Source organism: Mustelus asterias, chromosome 10 (genome assembly GCF_964213995.1).
Source record: "Mustelus asterias chromosome 10, sMusAst1.hap1.1, whole genome shotgun sequence".
Taxonomy (NCBI): domain Eukaryota; kingdom Metazoa; phylum Chordata; class Chondrichthyes; order Carcharhiniformes; family Triakidae; genus Mustelus; species Mustelus asterias.
The window spans coordinates 22,783,306-22,803,800 of NC_135810.1; the positions used below are offsets into that span (position 1 = coordinate 22,783,306).

At 44.3% G+C, this 20,495-nt stretch overlaps 1 long non-coding RNA gene across 1 annotated transcript in view; it reads left to right on the forward strand.

Moving 5' to 3' along the window:
- Positions 1 to 18,217, forward strand: part of LOC144499546 (uncharacterized) — a 155,392-nt gene extending 137,175 nt beyond the window's left edge. The window contains exon 3 of the long non-coding RNA XR_013498861.1: positions 18,077 to 18,217. This is a non-coding gene — a long non-coding RNA (uncharacterized LOC144499546). The remainder of the gene's footprint in view (positions 1 to 18,076) is intronic.
- Positions 18,218 to 20,495: the final 2,278 nt, after the last annotated feature.

Below are 20,495 nucleotides of genomic sequence, written 5' to 3' on the forward strand. Positions count from 1 at the left end.
CAAGCTACCTAACCTGCACACCTTTGGACTGTGGGAGAAAACCAGAGGAAACCCACACAGAAAAGATTCGCTTGCAATTGATCAGTAACTTCCTCAACGTGAGATCTGACAATGCTTTGAAAAATCAATTGTTTTTTCCACTGAAGTGCAGTTATTTTTACTCACAGGGAAACACATGGAACAGTAAGCCAACTATGAGGTGCCATCCACCAAAACTACAGGAACTGCACCCTGCTGAAAACATCTTTAGAAGATAGGATATTTTAAAAATGATATGTCATTTAAGAAAAATATTTTCTTACAATGCACTAACGCAGATTAAATCAATCAGCACCCATTGTGATGTTGATAAGATTTTATTCCATGGTGGCACAGTGGTTAACACTGCTGCCTCACAGCGCCAGGGACCCGGGTTCAATTCCAGCCTTGGGTCACTGTCTGTGTGGAGTTTGCACATTCACCGCGTATCTGCCTGTGTTTCCTCTGGGTGCTCCGGTTTCCTCCCACAATCCAAAGATGTGCAGGTTGATTGGCCAATCTAATTTGACCCTAGTGTCAGGGGGATTAGCAGGGTAAATATCTGGGCTATGGGAATAGGGCCTGGGTGGGATTGTGGTCGGTGTTGACTCGATGGGCCGAATGGCCTCCTTCTGCACTGTAGGGATCCTATGATTCTTTGTGCAATCTATACTTTATATTACTTGGAGTATTCATCTTGAGTCGTGATCTCTACTGATTGTGTAGTACACAAAATAAAGCAAACTGAATCAACTAAAGTCACCATACACCTCCATAGCTGGATAGGAAGACGCACCTCTCCAAGTTTGCTAGAAGAATACTGTCACTTAACAATGAATTTTCGAAAAATCAAAACATTTTCATTAGCACTTAAATATGAAACAAGCTACAAAATATTTCAGATCATGGCCCTGTGATAATTGAATAAGCTGGTGCCTAATCATCAGAATACTGACTGCATGTAGATTGAAGTAAAGGTTAAGAAAGCTGTAGAGAAATAATGGCATTTCCTTACTGAAAGGGCTTTTATGATCCATTGATATCTACAGCAATAAGGAGCTTGCTGTTCGAGTTCTGTTTCCTGTTTGTGGTAATGAATGCATCTGTAACCTTAGACCACCTGATTAGTAACTCGAACACATAGAGCTCATTACAAAAATAAAAACATCACAAATCATATCCATTTATTATACAAGCAGCCTGATGTTTTAATTTGGTTCAATAAAGTTATTAATTAAAAAATAGAATTAAGCAGCCTTTGCAATAATTGGCATCTGTACGGACACATATTAAGAAGTCTAACAACACCAGGTTAAAGTCCAACATAAGAACATAAGAACATAAGAAATAGGAGCAGGAGTAGGCCATCTAGCCCCTCGAGCCTGCCCCGCCATTCAATAAGATCATGGCTGATCTGACGTGGATCAGTACCACTTACCCGCCTGATCCCCATAACCCTTAATTCCCTTACCGATCAGGAATCCATCCATCCGCGCTTTAAACATATTCAGCGAGGTAGCCTCCACCACTTCAGTGGGCAGAGAATTCCAGAGATTCACCACCCTCTGGGAGAAGAAGTTCCTCCTCAACTCTGTCTTAAACCGACCCCCCTTTATTTTGAGGCTGTGTCCTCTAGTTTTAACTTCCTTACTAAGTGGAAAGAATCTCTCCGCCTCCACCCTATCCAGCCCCCGCATTATCTTATAAGTCTCCATAAGATCCCCCCTCATCCTTCTAAACTCCAACGAGTACAAACCAATCTCCTCAGCCTCTCCTCATAATCCAAACCCCTCATCTCCGGTATCAACCTGGTGAACCTTCTCTGCACTCCCTCCAATGCCAATATATCCTTCCTCATATAAGGGGACCAATACTGCACACAGTATTCCAGCTGCGGCCTCACCAATGCCCTGTACAGGTGCATCAAGACATCCCTGCTTTTATATTCTATCCCCCTCGCAATATAGGCCAACATCCCATTTGCCTTCTTGATCACAGGTTTATTTGGTAGCAAACGCCACTAGCTTTCGGAGCGTGCTGCTCCTTTGTCAGGTGAGTGGGAGATCTGCGAAAGCTAGTGGCGTTTGCTACCAAATAAACCTGTTGGACTTTAACCTGGTGTTGTTAGACTTCTTACTGTGTTTACCCCAGTCCAACACCGGCATCTCCACATCACGGATACATATGTCCATATTATGGGTCCACTGGTAACAGGTCTGACATCAAAGGGACACATGTCAAATTGCGTAATGAACAGTTAACTAATGTTTAACGGGACATTACAGATAGTTAACGGCGTCACCACTGGTCTCGTTGAAAACAGGCACCCAGCCAATTGGATTGATCTTTCAATGAACCATCACAGGCATGATGGGAATGAAAGGAAGCCAAGCATGATGGGATTAATGCATATTTCTGTAGTATATGATTCTTTGATTTTAAGAGGATGGTGTGATTGATTTCATGAAAAGATCAAATAAAAGGCCAAGGGAATTCAGGAGAGATATTGCATTTTGGTCACAGTGGTTTGGGCGGCACGATGACACAGCGGTTAGAACTGCTGTCTCACAGCGGCAGGGACCCGGGTTCGATTCCCAGCTTGGGTCACTGTCTATGTGGAGTCTGTATGTTCTCCCTGTGTTTGCGTGGATTTCCTTTGGTTGCTCCGGTTTCCTCCCACAGTCCGAAAGGTGTGCTGGTTTGGTGCATTGGCCATGCTAAATTCTCCCTCAGTGTACCTGAACAGGCGCCAGAGTGTGGCAACTATGGGATTTTCACAGTAACTTCATTGCAGTGTTAATGTAAGCCTACTTGTGACAGCAATAAAGAAACTTAAAACTTTGAAAGTTTGTGAGCAATACCTTTGCTATGTCCACATTTGCTCCTTTAAGCAATTCCTAGGATCCAAAGCAATGACTTAACTGCGTTCAGTCATGCTAATCTTTCTAATATGTCTATTCTATCTATTAATTTAATGTCCATAAATGTCCTCTTATCTTTTAGTGTAACTTTCATAGCATCTGCTTCCTGTGTGAATTCAGATACAAAACACTCATTTAATATTTTAGACCTGTCCACTCTCACATCCACTGAAGAGTTTCACTCTGTATCGGAAAAGCTGAGAAAAGAAATGAATTTTATAGGCAGAATTTTACTTCTTTAAAACCATGTTGACTGGTTCATAGACAATTATTATAATTACATTAGAATAGATTTGTTTGTCAGTTATTGCTATTTGGGTATATATAGTTAATTGGCTTGGCTTTGCATGGTATAAGATAGCTTAGATTTTAGATTTTATTTTTATTAAGGTGCTTGCTAAACTTGACCATTTTGGTACTAATGTGATCAGAAAACAAGCCAAGTTCATGTTGCTAACCATGTACAACAAGCTAATTTAATATAGTGCTGTGAAGTAGTCACTGACTAGCCACAGATAATTGTATTTGAAAGAAGTACCTCAATTACTCAGTAATTGAAGGATAAGTAACCAATATAAAGAAGTCAATAAGAATCAGATTATAGTTAATTGTCTATTTCCTATTAATATTCAAATGTTAGGATTTAAAGTCTGAAACTAAAAGAGCTGTAATACAAGCTGTGGGGAGAAGCGTAAACTATCGATTGGACCCTCTTGTATCAAGAACACACTGGCCTTGACCCGCTCAGCCTTATATTGATGAATGGGTTGCCTGTAGCAATTAAGATAAGGCACATAGCTTGCAGCAAGCTATTATCTTAAGTTGAAGGAAACTTGCACAATTCAAAGGTACCAATGAAAATAACAATTCCAACACCATTGACCAATTAGCCATTTCCAGCGACATATGCTAAAACGTTGTGACAACACTCTTTACGTAAAAGAGATTACAGGGACCATCTTGTTGTAAACGCCAAGTGAAAGGAAACTAGTTTAGATCTTTGGGGACAGAAGCACCATTCCTGTCTCTGTGGAGATCTCGATTCGTAGTACTGAATCAGAAGCAGAGACAAGATTCTTGTCAGCATGGATTGCGGAAGGTGAAGTACCCTTTGGAGGTAAGGGTGATACTTGTAGGCACAAAGGCCTGAACTTGTTGTCTGCTTCTTCTGGATTGGATTGGCTATCGCTGTGAAAGTGCCAAGTCTACAGGTTTTGTTCCTAACTATACTTTACCTTTGTTTCCTCTTATTGGTGAGTTGGTAAGTCTTAGTTCATTCAGCAAGTTGATGGCCAGTCTGTAGTTGATTGTTCAGTCTTTGGTTAATCGATGTGTTTTATTGCTTCATTTTGCTTGTGTTCAACAAACCTTTGCTAATTCAGTGTCTGAGAGCAAGATTTTCTGGTCAAGACTTTTGGCTGATCTCCAAATTTTTCCATCCCACCAATGCCGATACCTGCCTCTCATGGGACCGGAAAATCCTAGAAAGTCCTGACCGGAGGGGGCAATTTTGAACCTGCGCTCTCCATTAATGGGAATGGCAGTGCACGCTCAATATCTGGAGAGACTCTGAAAGCGCGATTCGCGCCAGTGAGTTTCTGAGTTCCGATCTTTCAGCCCCCTCACTGGCGGAGCAGCATGAAACACGCCGTGGGACCCCAGGAAGCTCATTTTAGTACATTTGCATGTCATTAGCGAGCACTCTCTCTGGGATGTTCCCCTCACCGGATATTCAGTGGGCGCCGCCGTGACATTATGCCAGTGTCATTAACACCTAGAAGTGAATCTGTCGTGGGGGTCTCCCTGGGGTGTGAAGGTGAGTATTGCCCACAGGGAGTGGAACATAGCCATGGCATGGGTTGGCACTGCCAAGTAGGCACCATGCCCATGCCTACCTGGCAGTGCTAACCTGGCAGTGCCAACCAGTGCCAAGTGGCAGGCCCCAGTGGGAGCCTCATGGGGGATGGTGGGGGGATTCATTCCGATTTGGTTGTGGGCTGGGAGTGAACAGAAGGGCAAGGGATGCCAGCAATGGCTGCTGGGGAGAGGAGTGGGGGAGAGGGTGAAGGTGCCAATGATTGGGATGGGAAAGGGGCTGATGTTCGGGGGGGCAAGGGGGGATGAACCCTATGATCGGGGGAAGGGGGAAGGGGCGATGATTTGGGGGGGCAAGCTGAGGGGGGGAGAGAAATGCTGGCTGGATGAAACTAAATTAAATAAAACATAAATTAAAGTAGCCCTTTTAAAACCTGCAATGGATAGAGAATCTTAAAGTGCAAAAGATGATCATTCAGACTCCACCAGATCATATTTGCTCTTGTTATACATTGACTCGAGAGTGTGGTGGACCTCAGTTGTGCCTTTGTCCTATATGGACCACCGTTGTGTGTGTTTGTCATACCTGGACACATCCCCTTCCAGTTTGGTTCCTCCCCTCAGCACCTAGTATAAAGGTGGCTGTCTCCTCCCCCTTGTTCAGTCCAGGTCGGTTAATTGTTGGGATCTGCTCCTGATTCTGTTGTGAATAAAAGCCTACACTTATATTGGCATATCGGTAGTCTTTCGCCTTATTGATAGCGCATCAGAGAGTAGCTTGCTTGTGGTAGAATTCTTTGATAATAATGGCTATTGTGATAAATAGTCCTCTGGGGAACATGCCAACTCGCCAAGGAGATTATGCTAATTACATTTGAATGGCTTTTATTGTTCATAGAAGAAATCATAGAAACCCTACAGTACAGAAAGAGGCCATTCGGCCCATCGAGTCTGCACCGACCACAATCCCACCCAGGCCCTACCCCCATATTCCTACATATTTTACCCGCTAATCCCTCTAATCTACACATCCCAGGACACTAAGGGGCAATTTTAGCATGGCCAACCAACCTAACCCGCACATCTTTGGACTGTGGGAGGAAACCGGAGCACCCGGAGGAAACCCACGCAGACATGAGGAGAATGTGCAAGCTCCACACAGACAGTGACCCAAGCCGGGAATCGAACCCAGGTCCCTGGAGCTGTGAAGTAGCAGTGCTAACCACTGTGCTACCGTGCCGCCCAACCACTGTGCTACTGTGCCGCTTTGTCAAAAGCAAGCTGAATTGACAAGGAAGAGGAGGGGGAGAAAAGTGAACAAAATGGGTAAAACGAGAATATAAGAATAGATTAGCAGCTCTCGAAAAAGAGAGCCCCAAATTCTTTTACAAAGACAAAAATAGTAAAAGGGCAGTCAAAAGAAGATTAAGGACTAATAAAAGATCTGGAGGCAGGGGGCATGGCTGAGGTACTAAATGAATACTCTACATCTTCACTAGATAAAAACTTGCTGTACCAATGATCAGTAAAGGAGGAGGCAGCAGAGATACTGGATAGGATGAAAATGATCAGTTGGAGTTGCGTAAGAGTTTGGCAGTCCTCAAAGTAGGAAGCTCACCTGGCCTGGATGCATCCTGGGTTACTGAGGGAAGGAAGTGTGGAAACTGTGGAGACAGTGGCAGCAATTCTTCAATCTTCCTTCGTGACTGTTCTGGAGGACTGAAAAACCTGTTCAAAAAAGAGAGAGTGATAGGCTTGATCACTATAGCGAGGCAACGTCACATTTTTTAAATTCATTTGTGGGACATGAACGTTGTTCGCTGGTCAGCATTTATTGCCCTTCCCTAATTGCCCTTGGAGAGCAGTTGAGAGTCAACCACATTGCTGTGGCTCTGGGGTCACATGTAGGTCAGACCAGGTAAGGATGGCAAATTTATTTCCCTAAAGGACATTAGTGAACCAGATGGGGTTTTTTTTTTTGACAGTCGACAATGGTTTCATGGTTATCAGTAGATTCTGAATTCCAGATATTTTTTATTGAATTCAAATTCCACCTGTCGTGGTGGAATTTGAACCTAGGTCCCGAGAACATTAGCTGAGTTTCTGGATTAATAGTCTAGCGATAATACCACTTGGCCATTGCCTACCCGACTAGTGGCAGGGAAATGTTTAGAGACAAATAGCTAGATTTTCATTGCAGAATTTCGATCTCAACACTGCGATAAATTTCAGGTCAGGAACCCATAACTACTGGTAGCGGGACATAAGAACCAATTTTCAATGAACAGACAATTAAGTCCCCGTCTCTGGCAACTCCATGCAGTTAAAGACAGTGGTATGGCTCCTGAGGCTGGATCAGTAGGAGGCTTTCCGGCACTGTAAAGTCAGCATTCCAATGGACAGAGATGGGAGATGCCTTATGAAGAAGTTTTGAAATGCAAAAATAAAAAAAATGGCCGCAGCTGGAGAGAACAAAGAACAAACAAAGAACAAAGAACAATACAGCACAGGAACAGGCCCTTCGGCCCTCCAAGCCCGCGCCGCTCCCCGGTCCAGGATTGAATCCTGAATCCAGGATCCCCGCCCAATTTTCCAGCCTATCTACATACCAATATCCTATCCACCGAGCTGTCCCTCACAGCTACGATGCTTTGTTCATTACAACCTATTAACTCACCCCCATCCCCCCATTCCAGACCATGTGATCTCCAGGGAGAGGCGAAAACCCAGAGTGAAAAACCCCAGGGCCAATATGGGGAAAAAAAATCTGGGAAATTCCTCTCCGACCCCCTGAGGCGATCGAAACAAGTCCAGGAGATCACAATGGCCCTGATCGGAAAATGCTTCCCAACCCTAGTCATTTCCACTTCCACGAACACCATATGAATTCCCTGCCCCCGAGACAGGTTCCCAACTATCCGTAGCCTCACTCTGTACTGGCACCAGCAAGATGATCATAGAATGAAGCCTTGAAACGAGAAACCAGGAACAATTAGCCCGCGCCGCTCCCTGGTCCAAACTAGACCACTCTTTTGTATCCCTCCATTCCCACTCCGTTCATATAGCTGTCTAGATAAGTCTTAAACGTTCCCAGTGTGTCCGCCTCCACCACCTTGCCCGGCAACACATTCCAGGCCCCCACGACCCTCTGTGTGAAATATGTCCTTCTGATATCTGTGTTAAACCTCCCCCCCTTCACCTTGAACCTATGACCCCTCGTGAACGTCACCACCGACCCGGGGAAAAACTTCCCACCGTTCACCCTATCTATGCCTTTCATAATTTTATACACCTCTATTAAGTCTCCCCTCATCCTCCGTCTTTCCAAGGAGAACAACCCCAGTTTCCCCAATCTCTCCTCATAACCAAGCCCCTCCATACCAGGCAACATCCTGGTAAACCTCCTCTGTACTCTCTCCAAAGCCTCCACGTCCTTCTGGTAGTGTGGCGACCAGAACTGGACGCAGTATTCCAAATGCGGCCGAACCAACATTCTATACATCTGCAACATCAGACCCCAACTTTTATACTCTATGCCCCGTCCTATAAAGGCAAGCATGCCATATGCCTTCTTCACCACCTTCTCCACCTGTGACGTCACCTTCAAAGATCTGTGGACTTGCACACCCAGGTCCCTCTGCGTCTCTACACCCTTTATGGTTCTTCCATTTATCGTGTAGCTCCTCCCTACATTATTCCCACCAAAATGCATCACTTCGCATTTATCAGGATTGAACTCCATCTGCCATTTCCTTGCCCAAATTTCCAGCCTCTCAGGCTTGGGGAGGGGGTTAAACATGCTGGATGGAATGTTGTTCATTTTCCACTGGCTGGAGCTTTGCTTCATCAAAGAGCCTGACTTGCTTAGTTGTGGCGTTAATAGGTCCTTTAGAAACATAATTGGTGGACCTGCCAAACCTCTGCAACCCTTTCAAAATCAAGCCCAATAATTCAGAACCAAGCTAATTGACACTTTGAAAAGAACGTGCAAATAAATAAAAGTCAGCACTGATTTGTTCAAGGTAAATTACATTTAACTAATTGAGTTCTTGACAAAATAACACAAGTGGTTGATAAGGGTAATTTTGTTGATGCTGTGTATCTGAGCTTTCAGAAGGAGTTTGACACCATAGATTTGTTAGCCAAATTAAAGATCATGGGATTGAAGGGGCAATGGTAACATGTGTTATGAAGCGGTGGTAGATTCCCCCCCTCTGAGAACTAACATCTAACCACTCAAAGAGGAGTACCTCATCTCAGCATCTGCAAAAGTGGGTGGAAAGTAGTACGATCTGCCCTTCAGCAACTTTTAATGGTTAAATCTAAATAATAAAGGATCACCGGGACTCGAAACTTCAGTTCCTTTCTCTCCTTACAGATGCTGCCAGACCTGCTGAAATTTTCCAGCGTTTTCTCTTTTGATTTCAGATTCCAGCATCCGCAGTAATGTGCCTTTATTATTTGTTTAAATCAAAATAACTCCCTGATACTCTGTTCAAAATCAACAAGTAACAATTTATTTCTCTAACTAACAGTGAACAAGTTAACTAAACTATTAACAAACTGAATGAAACATGGTCCTAATGGAATGCTGTTTAAATAAATACAAGTCCCACTTATTAACACAAAAAATAGAATTTTAGCCACTCTCTAAATTACAACCAGGTTTGGCGTCTTCCAGAATATTTTGGACCTTCTCTGTTGATTCTTCTGCCTTGTTTCTTCTTCCTTCTTTGCTATCTTCACTATTGAGATGGAACTTTCTCTAAGACATAATTGAGGTTGTTATGCTGGCAGATAGATAGATAGAAACATAGAAAACTACAGCACAAAACAGGCCCTTCGGCTCCACAAGTTGTGCCGAACATATCCCTACCTTTTAGGCCTATCTATAACCCTCCATCCTATTAAGTCCCATGTACTCATCCAGGAGTCTCTTAAAAGACCCTATTGAGTTTGCCTCCACCACCACTGACGGCAGCCGATTCCACTCGCCCACCACCCTCTGTGTGAAAAACTTCCCCCTAACATTTCCCCTGTACCTACCCCCCAGCACCTTAAACCTGTGTCCTCTCGTAGCAGCCATTTCCACCCTGGGAAAAAGTCTCTAAGAGTCCACCCGATCTATGCCTCTCAACATCTTATACACCTCTATTAGGTCTCCTCTCATCCTCCGTCTCTCCAAGGAGAAAAGACCGAGCTCCCTCAGCCTACCCTCATAAGGCATGCCACTCAATCCAGGCAACATCCTTGTAAATCTCCTCTGCACCCTTTCAATCTTTTCCACATCCTTCCTGTAATGAGGCGACCAGAACTGAGCACAGTACTCCAAGTGGGGTCTGACGAGGGTCTGATATAGCTGCATCATTATAGCTACATCTTATATAGCATCTTATAAGCTGTATCTTATATAGCAATTGCATCATGGCAATTGCTCTCTCTGTTCATTGTCCACTGCCTTCTTCTTTTATACCTGTGATGACATATCAACAGCCCTTACAATAGAATTGGTCCCAGGTTGACAAAAGCATCAAATTTAAATCTAATAGTTTGCTAGTATCCAAGTGCCTGATTTAAACTGATTGGCTGAATTTAAAAAAAATATAAAGCCTGTTTGTTGTCTTGTCAACGTAGCTGCCTGGCCCTCCAAAACAAATGTTTCACTTTGGGCACTCTATCTGTACTTGCATTTTTTAACTTTCTAAGCACAGAAAAAAGTACATTTTTAAAAGGACCATGCAATACTTTCACCTCTTAGCATTTGACAATTTTATACAATTTTACAAACAGCAAACTCTAACATTCAACTCAACTTCGCAACACATGGATTCAAAGTGGTGCACATGTGGTTGTTCAAACTGGATGGGCATATACAGTGGTGTTCCCAGGGTATTAGGACTACTGTTTGTTCCAATATATGTTAAATACATGGATTTTATTATACAAGAAATAATTTGAAAATCTGTCGGTGATACAACATTTTAAATGTAGAGGACAATAAGGAGGCTAGTAACAGATTTCAGGAGGACATAAACAACCTGGTTAATTCAGCAAGCACAAGGCAAATAAAATTTAATGCAGAGTAATTTGAAACAGTACATTTTGGTAGCAAGAATGAAAAGAGGTGACACAAACTAAATTGACCATTTTAAGAGCTTACAGGAACAGAGGGAGACCTGGGTGTATCTGCAAAGTTTAAGGTTACTGAGCAAATTGAATAAGCTGTTGAAAAACATATGGGATCTTTGGCTTTAGTAATAGAGAGATGGAGAAGAAAAGTAAGGAATTATGTCCAACTTTTAAAACACACTGGCTGTAATATCCCTCTTCTGACCACCAGACCTTAGGAAGAATGTCAAGGTCTTGGAGAGGGTTCAGATGAGATGTGCGGAAATGGTACCAGTTAGCTTTAATTAAATGTAAAGACGAGAGAAGGTGGGTTTATTCTCCATAGAATAGAAAAGGATAGCAGGGGAAAGAAATATACACAATCATACATGGTTTTGATAGAGCAAGTAAGGAAAAACTGTTTCCAGTGGCAGAAAATTCAGAGAAAAAGGGGAGGATTTACAATGAAACACACCAAGTCATGGCATGGGGATCCTAAATAACAGGGCCCCCAAAATGAATGTGTTTTGAACTAACTTTATTTACTCATTCTCCAATGGGTAAGTGGATTGTCTCGTAGATTACAAAGCTTTACAACTCAGGCAGTTCCAAGAGTCAACACTTGAAGGTGACGTCACAGGTGGAGAAGGTGGTGAAGAAGGCATATGGCATGCTTGCCTTTATAGGACGGGGCATAGAGTATAAAAGTTGGGGTCTGATGTTGCAGATGTATAGAACGTTGGTTCGGCCGCATTTGGAATACTGCGTCCAGTTCTGGTCGCCACACTACCAGAAGGACGTGGAGGCTTTGGAGAGAGTACAGAGGAGGTTTACCAGGATGTTGCCTGGTATGGAGGGGCTTGGTTATGAGGAGAGATTGGGGAAACTGGGGTTGTTCTCCTTGGAAAGACGGAGGATGAGGGGAGACTTAATAGAGGTGTATAAAATTATGAAAGGCATAGATAGGGTGAACGGTGGGAAGCTTTTCCCCGGGTCGGTGGTGACGTTCACGAGGGGTCATAGGTTCAAGGTGAAGGGGGGGAGGTTTAACACAGATATCAGAAGGACATATTTCACACAGAGGGTCGTGGGGGCCTGGAATGTGTTGCCGGGCAAGGTGGTGGAGGCGGACACACTGGGAACGTTTAAGACTTATCTAGACAGCTATATGAACGGAGTGGGAATGGAGGGATACAAAAGAGTGATCTAGTTTGGACCAGGGAGCGGCGCGGGCTAATTGTTCCTGGTTTCTCGTTTCAAGGCTTCATTCTACGATCATCTTGCTGGTGCCAGTACAGAGTGAGACTGCGGATAGTTGGGAACCTGTCTCGGGGGCAGGGGATTCATATGGTGTTCGTGGGAGTGGAAATGACTAGGGTTGGGAAGCATTTTCCGATCGGGGCCATTGTGATCTCCTGGACTCGTTTCGATCGCCTCAGGGGGTCGGAGAGGAATTTCCCAGATTTTTTTTTCCCCATATTGGCCCTGGGGTTTTTCACTCTGGGTTTTCGCCTCTCCCTGGAGATCACATGGTCTGGAATGGGGGGGTGGGGGTAAGTTAATAGGTTGTAATGAACAAAGCATCGTAGCTGTGAGGGACAGCTCGGTGGATAGGATATTGGTATGTAGATAGGCTGGAAAATTGGGTGGGGATCCTGGATTCAGGATTCAATCCTGGACCGGGGAGCGGCGCGGGCTTGGAGGGCCGAAGGGCCTGTTCCTGTGCTGTATTGTTCTTTGTTCTTTGTTTGTTCTGTTGTCGGCAAGATGTTGGAAAAAATTATAAGGGATAGGATTTATAGTTATTTGGAGAGTAATGAATTGATAGGTGATAGTCAGCATGGTTTTGTGGCAGGTAGGTCGTGCCTTACTAACCTTATTGAGTTTTTTGAGAAAGTGACCAAGGAGGTGGATGGGGGCAAGGCAGTGGACGTGGTATATATGGATTTTAGTAAGGCGTTTGATAAGGTTCACCATGGTAGGCTTCTGCAGAAAATGCAGATGTATGGGATTGGGGGTGATCTAGGAAATTGGATCAGGAATTGGCTAGCGGATAGGAAACAGAGGGTGGTGGTTGATAGTAAATATTCATCATGGAGTGCGGTTACAAGTGGTGTACCTCAGGGATCTGTTTTGGGGCCACTGCTGTTTGTAATATTTATTAATGATCTGGATGAGGGTATAGTTGGGTGGATTAGCAAATTTGCTGATGACACCAAAGTCGGTGGTGTGGTAGACAGTGAGGAAGGGTGTCGTAGTTTGCAGGAAGACTTAGACAGGTTGCAAAGTTGGGCCGAGAGGTGGCGGATGGAGTTTAATGCGGAGAAGTGTGAGGTAATTCACTTTGGTAGGAATAACAGATGTGTTGAGTATAGGGCTAACGGGAGGACTTTGAATAGTGTGGAGGAGCAGAGGGATCTAGGTGTATGTGTGCATAGATCCCTGAAAGTTGGGAATCAAGTAGATAAGGTTGTTAAGAAGGCATATGGTGTCTTGGCGTTTATTGGTAGGGGGATTGAATTTAGGAGTCGTAGCGTTATGTTGCAACTGTACACAACTCTGGTGCGGCCGCACTTGGAGTACTGTGTGCAGTTCTGGTCCCCACATTACAGGAAGGATGTGGAGGCTTTGGAGAGGGTGCAGAGGAGGTTTACCAGGATGTTGCCTGGTATGGAGGGGAGATCCTATGAGGAGAGGCTGAGGGATTTGGGATTGTTTTCGCTGGAAAGGCGGCGGCTAAGAGGGGATCTTATTGAAACATATAAGATGATTAGAGGTTTAGATAGGGTGGATAGTGATAGCCTTTTTCCTCTGATGGAGAAATCCAGCACGAGGGGGCATGGCTTTAAATTGAGGGGGGGTAGTTATAGAACCGATGTCAGGGGTAGGTTCTTTACCCAGAGGGTGGTGAGGGATTGGAATGCCCTGCCAGCATCAGTAGTAAATGCGCCTAGTTTGGGGGCGTTTAAGAGATCCGTAGATAGGTTCATGGACGAAAAGAAATTGGTTTAGGTTGGAGGGTCACAGTTTTTTTTTAACTGGTCGGTGCAACATCGTGGGCCGAAGGGCCTGTTCTGCGCTGTAATGTTCTATGTTCTATGTTCTATGTACTTGATCAGTTCTGAAGTAGGTGATCTCAGCTAGTGTCAATGGGAACACGAGAAAAGGTCTCCAAATCTTTGGGATAAGGAAGATTTTCAATCAACAGCATTGTCGCTTCAGACCCCTTGAAGTGCACGGCCTTCTAAGTTCTTTCAGCTTCCCCATCTGTGGGATCCTCTGTATGGTTTGCTTTCATTAAAAGGCTTAATTTTAAGGTATTCCTGCCGATGTTGCTAATTATGCTATGCTTTAACTTAAGCTAAATTGACCACATTTTAAAACTCAGCTTGAAATTCTAGGTTGAGCTCAGAAATTGACTACATTTGAAGGTGCAGTGTTAACAGAAATGGTTTTTGTCATAAACAAATTTTCATGGTCACAGCTGTGATTGGTTTTTGAAAGGTGGAGACACAGGGCCCGATTTTACCATTTTCATTCGAAGTGCTGAATCTGGACGCAATTCAGATCCAACTTGGAAAACTGCTTTCAGGCGCCCCCATACGCACTTAGCCTGAAAAAAAGTCTCGAGTCTGAATCACGCTGTGGGCAGGGCTTATTGCGCCTGAAACGATCGGAGCTCTGAACTGCACATGCGCAGTTAGAAAAAAAAATTGAAAATCACGCCGCTGTCACATCGCTCCTGGGTTGCAAAAAGCAGATAAAGCGTCCCGGGAGTGATGGTCCCCACAGACATCACCCCACCCCATAACATAACTGTCTCCCTTATCCACCCACCCCCCCCCCCCCCCCGCTACCCAGACCGATCGCAACCCTCTGCCCCCTTTCCCCCCACACCGATCACCCGCGGAGTGGCAGCGGAACCCCCCTGCCCCTGCCCCCCTGTCCCTGCCCCCTCTCCCCCCACCACCAGGGAACATTCAGCCCCCTCCCCCCCCCCAACCAGACAACGATCTGCCCTCCTCCTTCCCCCCACCACCAGAAAATGATCGGGCCTCCCTTCATCCGCACCCCCCCACCCCCACCAGAGAATGATCTGACCCGCCTCCCCACCCCCCAACCAGACAACGACCTGGCCTCCCTCCTCCTCCCTCCTCCCCACCAGAGAATGATAGGGCCCGCCTCCCCTCCCACCCTCCACCAGACGACAATCTGGCCTCTCTCTGCCCTCCCCCCACCAGAGAGCGATCTGCCCTCCCCCACCCCCCCACCAAAGATACATCTGACTGCCTCCTCCTCCCTACCCCCCACCAGGGAATGATCTGGCCTCCCTCCACCCCCCCCTCCCCCAACACCGATCTGAGTCACAGAGCCGTTGGAAGCTTTGAACTTACCTCTTCAGCAGCTGGAGTGCCCGAAACAGACCTTTGCCGATCATGTCTGTTTTGTGCCGAGTCTGGATGCGCGAACGCAATGGTAAAGGGGGAAATGCTGATAAAGTTGGGCGGGCAGCTCATTAATTCAGTATAAATGCATACAAATGCATTTAAATCACCGTTGCGCCCGTTTCGAGCGTGAATCGGATCGTGGACATTTTTGGACCTCGTTAAAGTGGGCATCTGCGTGGACACGAGCGCGGATCGCGTTCATGGCCTCACGCCCGACTTTACCGCCGCACTGGTAAAATCGGGCCCACAGTGTGAGACCAGTAATTTCATAACACAAGATAACCAAAAGGTTATCATGCTCTATACAGCTATCTGTTGTTCAGTTGTTGTATTGAATCCTGTACAGGTTCAAGTCTGTAATCGGGACCAGTTTCCTGGGCCCTCTCTCTTTTTTTCATTTTCTGTAATTTTTTAATTTCAAGTTATATTCAATAAAGAAAATCATTTTTAAAATCGCACCAAGTGCTGTCCCCATGGTCTATTTGGAGGAATTAATTAATTCTACACCAACCCTGTGATGAGCTGGAGGATTCCTGAGATCTGCTGCTGCCCTTAAAGGGTCACAGCTTCTGACTGAATGCTGGCTGGCTCCCCTCACCCGCTTCCCTGACTGCCTCTTCACAATAAACTCTAGCCTGATGCTCTGCATTTTCAGAGAATCTTTGACTTCCATTCCTCCTACAGGCAGACCATGTTTTACGAGATCCAAAACCTGTCACCTCTTGATGATCAGTAGCAGTTACTGTGCATATTTGAGGGTGTTTTTCGATGTGCTTAACCTCAGTAATTGATGAGATTCCTGTAAGCCAAACTAACCTTCAGCACCATGGACAACACAAGCTCACAGCACACCACTGGTGGACCATCTTATTGTCACAACACCCATTTCTCCTCATTAACCCTTTAAGGAATTTAACCCCAATTTCAAAAACATACACAGAATTGATTCAGTCTGGGGATCATTGGCTGGGAACAGTTTGGACATTTGCAACAATGCACCTCAGGTGACAGGTAAACTGCTCCTAGACACCATCAACGTGTGCAAGGTTGTACTTCCCCCATAACATGATTCTGCAAAATATTTGAGGCAAAGAGTTATAGCTAGTGCTGATCAGTAATTTGTCACAATGCGTATCACAGGAGGGATATGATCATTAAACTGAGTGTCCACTGCATCCCTTATTGGGATTTCTTTCAAGTCAGATATTTTCATGGATACAACTGCAGTTTGAAGTTTATTAGAAATAGGAGGGGTGAGGCTACACATGGTATCCTCAGGGGTCAGTACAATGGCATGTCTCAGCTACAATCACCCTGATGCAGTGAGTAATAATAGTTACCAATTAAGTGACTGGTGCACAAATATTTCAGTAAATGTCAATACCCAGGAAAGGATTACAACAATCAAATAACATCGCTCCCACTTAAACCCATGACAGCATTCCCCACATGAATAGCACGAGTTAAGATGCAGAGCATAATCTACTAATTGATTATATAACCCCTGGTTCTTATTCACTTCAGCATCCTATTCAGTTTGATATTTTCTACTGAGATCGCAAACGCTTCTTTTCCCATGCTCGTGGAATGAGTGGAATAATATGATTTGTTTACGGAATCCTGAGGGTCAGCACATTTGATTTCTGGGGCCCATTATTGCAAAAATATTGGCCTGTAACCTTTGCTCGCCGGCGGAAAGCTGTGCGCTGCCACAACTAGAAGAAACTTCTGAGAAATTGTGCAGAAACTCCTGATGGGTGCAGCAGCCTTCGGCCTTCAGTGCAGCCATCTTCCCAGGCCTCAGCACGATGCCAGCCAATCCTAACCACGCCCCCTTATGACGCGGCAAGACTGGGAACGCCCATTGAGGTGCAGGTCACAAAAGGCAGTTTTGCAGTGAAAGCGGGATCCCCTACTCGTATAAAAGATATGTATTTGTATTTGTATTTCATTCTTTTTTGCTATTTCTTTTAAGCAGTTAATACTATTGTTATTGGCTCACTCAAACTGTAATTTTAATTTTATTTTAATGATTAAAAATGAGAATTATTTAGTATGTACAAATAAATATATCTTTGATTTGTTTTAAATTTGTGAAAGTACAATTAGAATCATAGAATCCCTACAGTGCAGAAGGAGGCCATTTAGCCCATCGAGCCTGCATTGACAGCAATTCCCCCAGGCCCTATCCTTGTAATGCCATGAATTTATGTTGCTAGTCCCCCTGCCACTAAGGGGTAATTTAGCATGACCAATCAACCTAACCCGCACAACTTTGGAGTGTGGGAGGAAACCAGAGCACCCGCAGGAAACCCACGCAGACATGGGGAAAGCGTGCAAACTCCACACAGAGAGTCACCTAAGGCGGGAATTGAACATGGGTCCCTGGAGCTGTGAGGCAGCAGTGCTAACCACAGTGCCATCGTGTTGCCCTAAATCTGCATTGCATCATTGTGGAACTTTTAATATGTGTGGCATGCTTATAAGTGTTTGTGTGCTTTAATTTAGAATATGGCCACTAAAATGTTTGCTGGGAAAAAGAGAATTCAGAATTTCTCTGACCATGATTGAGAAAACATAATGCATGAAGTGGAACAGAGGAAAGATCAAATTTTGGGCCTTGGCAAATTACTCTTTAAATCTGCAATATACATGCTTATAAATGCTCATATGGTTTAGTTTAGAACATCCTAAATCTGGGAAACTATTTAAATCTACATTCTATTATTATAGAAGTTATACAAGTTTTCATATGTTTTAATTTAGATGATGGAAACTGAAGATGTAATTGGGAAGATGAGAGGTCGAAACTTCTTGAATCATGATTTGGACACCTGCATGAGATTGAGCAAAGGAGAGTTTGTGTTTTGGTCTGTGGAAAATCTAGATGTGTTTATCATTAGTATTTTTCTGCCTTGCTCACTTTATTTATGTGGTGAACCATAGATGGTTACCACTATGGGTACTTGTACATATGTTATTCTTGTTGCTGTTGGGGTTAGGGTTGGGGTGTTCCACCTGTTAGCATTGTTCTGTGGTACACTCCGTTTGGCCCCGCCTTCTTACAGGGGTATAAAGGTCACTGCTACTTCCTAGTAGCCCTTAGTCTGGGATAGTATTGTTAAGCAGTGTGCTCTATTCTTGTGAATAAAAGCCTTTATTCCCGGGTACGACCTTGTCTCCCGTGTGGATCAATCGCGCATCAATTTATAATTCTCATATTTAACTGTTCTGGATGTTTCAATAAAGCATTTGTATAATTTCAGATTTAAATCTTTTGTTTTGTTTCAATAAAGCATGAGTCGAATTTTGTAGTTTAATGGAAAATATTTACTAACGAAAATAATGTTATAAATACAAGACTTTGACATCCTGTTAGCATTGAGCTAAACATTTTACTTTTGCAGCTGCACTGACATGTTTAATTGTCTTGCCTTTTCAAGTTTCTTACGAAATATGTCTTAATGACTATCGGCTGGTGACTTTGACATCCATCATTATGAAGTGCTTCGAAAGGTTAGTCATGGCACGAATAAATTCAGCCTCCCGGACTACCGAGATCCACTACAGTTTGCTTACCACCGCAACAGGTCCGCAGCAGGTGCCATCCCCCTGGCCCTGCACTCAACCCTGGAACACCTAGATAACATAGACACCTATGTCAGACTCCTATTTATTGACTACAACTCAGCCTTCAACACTGTTATTCCCACGAAACTCATCTCCAAACTCTGTGGCCTGGGCTTCGGCATCTCTCTCTGCGACTGGATCCTGAACTTCCTAACTCACAGACCACAATCAGTAAGAATAAGCAACAACATCTCCTCCACGATCATCCTCAACACCGGTGCCCCACAAGGCTGAGCTCTCAACCCCCGATGATACTCCTTATACACCTATGTCTGTGTGGCCAAATTCCCCTCCAATTCACCACTGTAGTGGGTCGAATCTCAAACAATGACGAGACAGAGTACAGGAATAAGATAGAGAATCTGGTGAACTGGTGTGGCAACAAAAATCTCTCCTTCAATGTCAACAAAATGAAAGAAATTGTCATCGACTTCAGGAAGCGTAAAGGAGAACATGCCCTTGTCTACATCAATGGGGACTAAGTAGAAAGGGTCGAGAGCTTCAAGCTTGAAGTGTCCAGATCACCAACAGCTTGTCCTGGTCCCCCCATGCTGACACTATAGTTAAGAAAGCCCACTCATGCCTCTACTTTCTCAGAAAACTAAGGGAATTTGGCATGTCAGCTACGACTCTCACCAACTTTTACAGATGCACCATAGAAAGCATTCTTTCTGGTTGTATCACAGCTTGGTGTGGCTCCTGCTCTGCCCAAGACTGCAAGGAACTACAAAAGTTTGTGAATGTAGCCCAATCCATCATGCAAACCAGCCTCCCGTCCATTGACTCTGTCTACACTTCCCGCTGCCTCGGCAAAGCAGCCAGCATAATTAAGGACCCCATGCACCCTGGACAAGCTCTCTTCCACCTTCTTCCTTCAGGAAAAAGATACAAATGTCTGACGTCACGTACCAATCAACTCAAGAACAGCTTCTTCCCTGCTGCTGACAGACTTTTGAATGGACTTACCTTGCATTAAGTTGATCTTTTGCTACACCTTAGCTATGGTTGTAACACTACATTCTGCACTTTCTCATTTCCTTCTCTATGAACGGTATGTTTTGTCTGTATAGCACGCAAGAAACAATACCTTTCCCTATATTAATGCATGTGACAATAATAAATCAAATCAAATCAAAATCAAATATATATTTCTCTAACAACAATCAATAAAATATCTATACATTAACATTCCAATTCTGTTGTACATAAACAAGGAGGTGAGGGAGGGATATGAGGAAGGGTAAGGAGGGGAAGGGAGAAAAGGAGGAGGGGGAAGGAGGATGCGGGGGGAAAGGATAGGGGAAAGGAGGGAGAGTGGGAGGGGGAAAAGGGGAAAAGGGGGAAGGGGGAGAGGGAAGCATTTAAATTTTAAATGTAGCCTGATTCTTCCATGCTTACATCAAAGTCTGAAAAAGAACTTCAGTTAAGAATCAAGCAAAAAGCATAATGTTCCAGCGATGGTAGAACATGACTCCAGATCTGCAAGCTGCACTGGATTCTGTAATACCGAGTTCACATCAGCTTACAGGAGACTTGCATGTCATCTTAATTGATA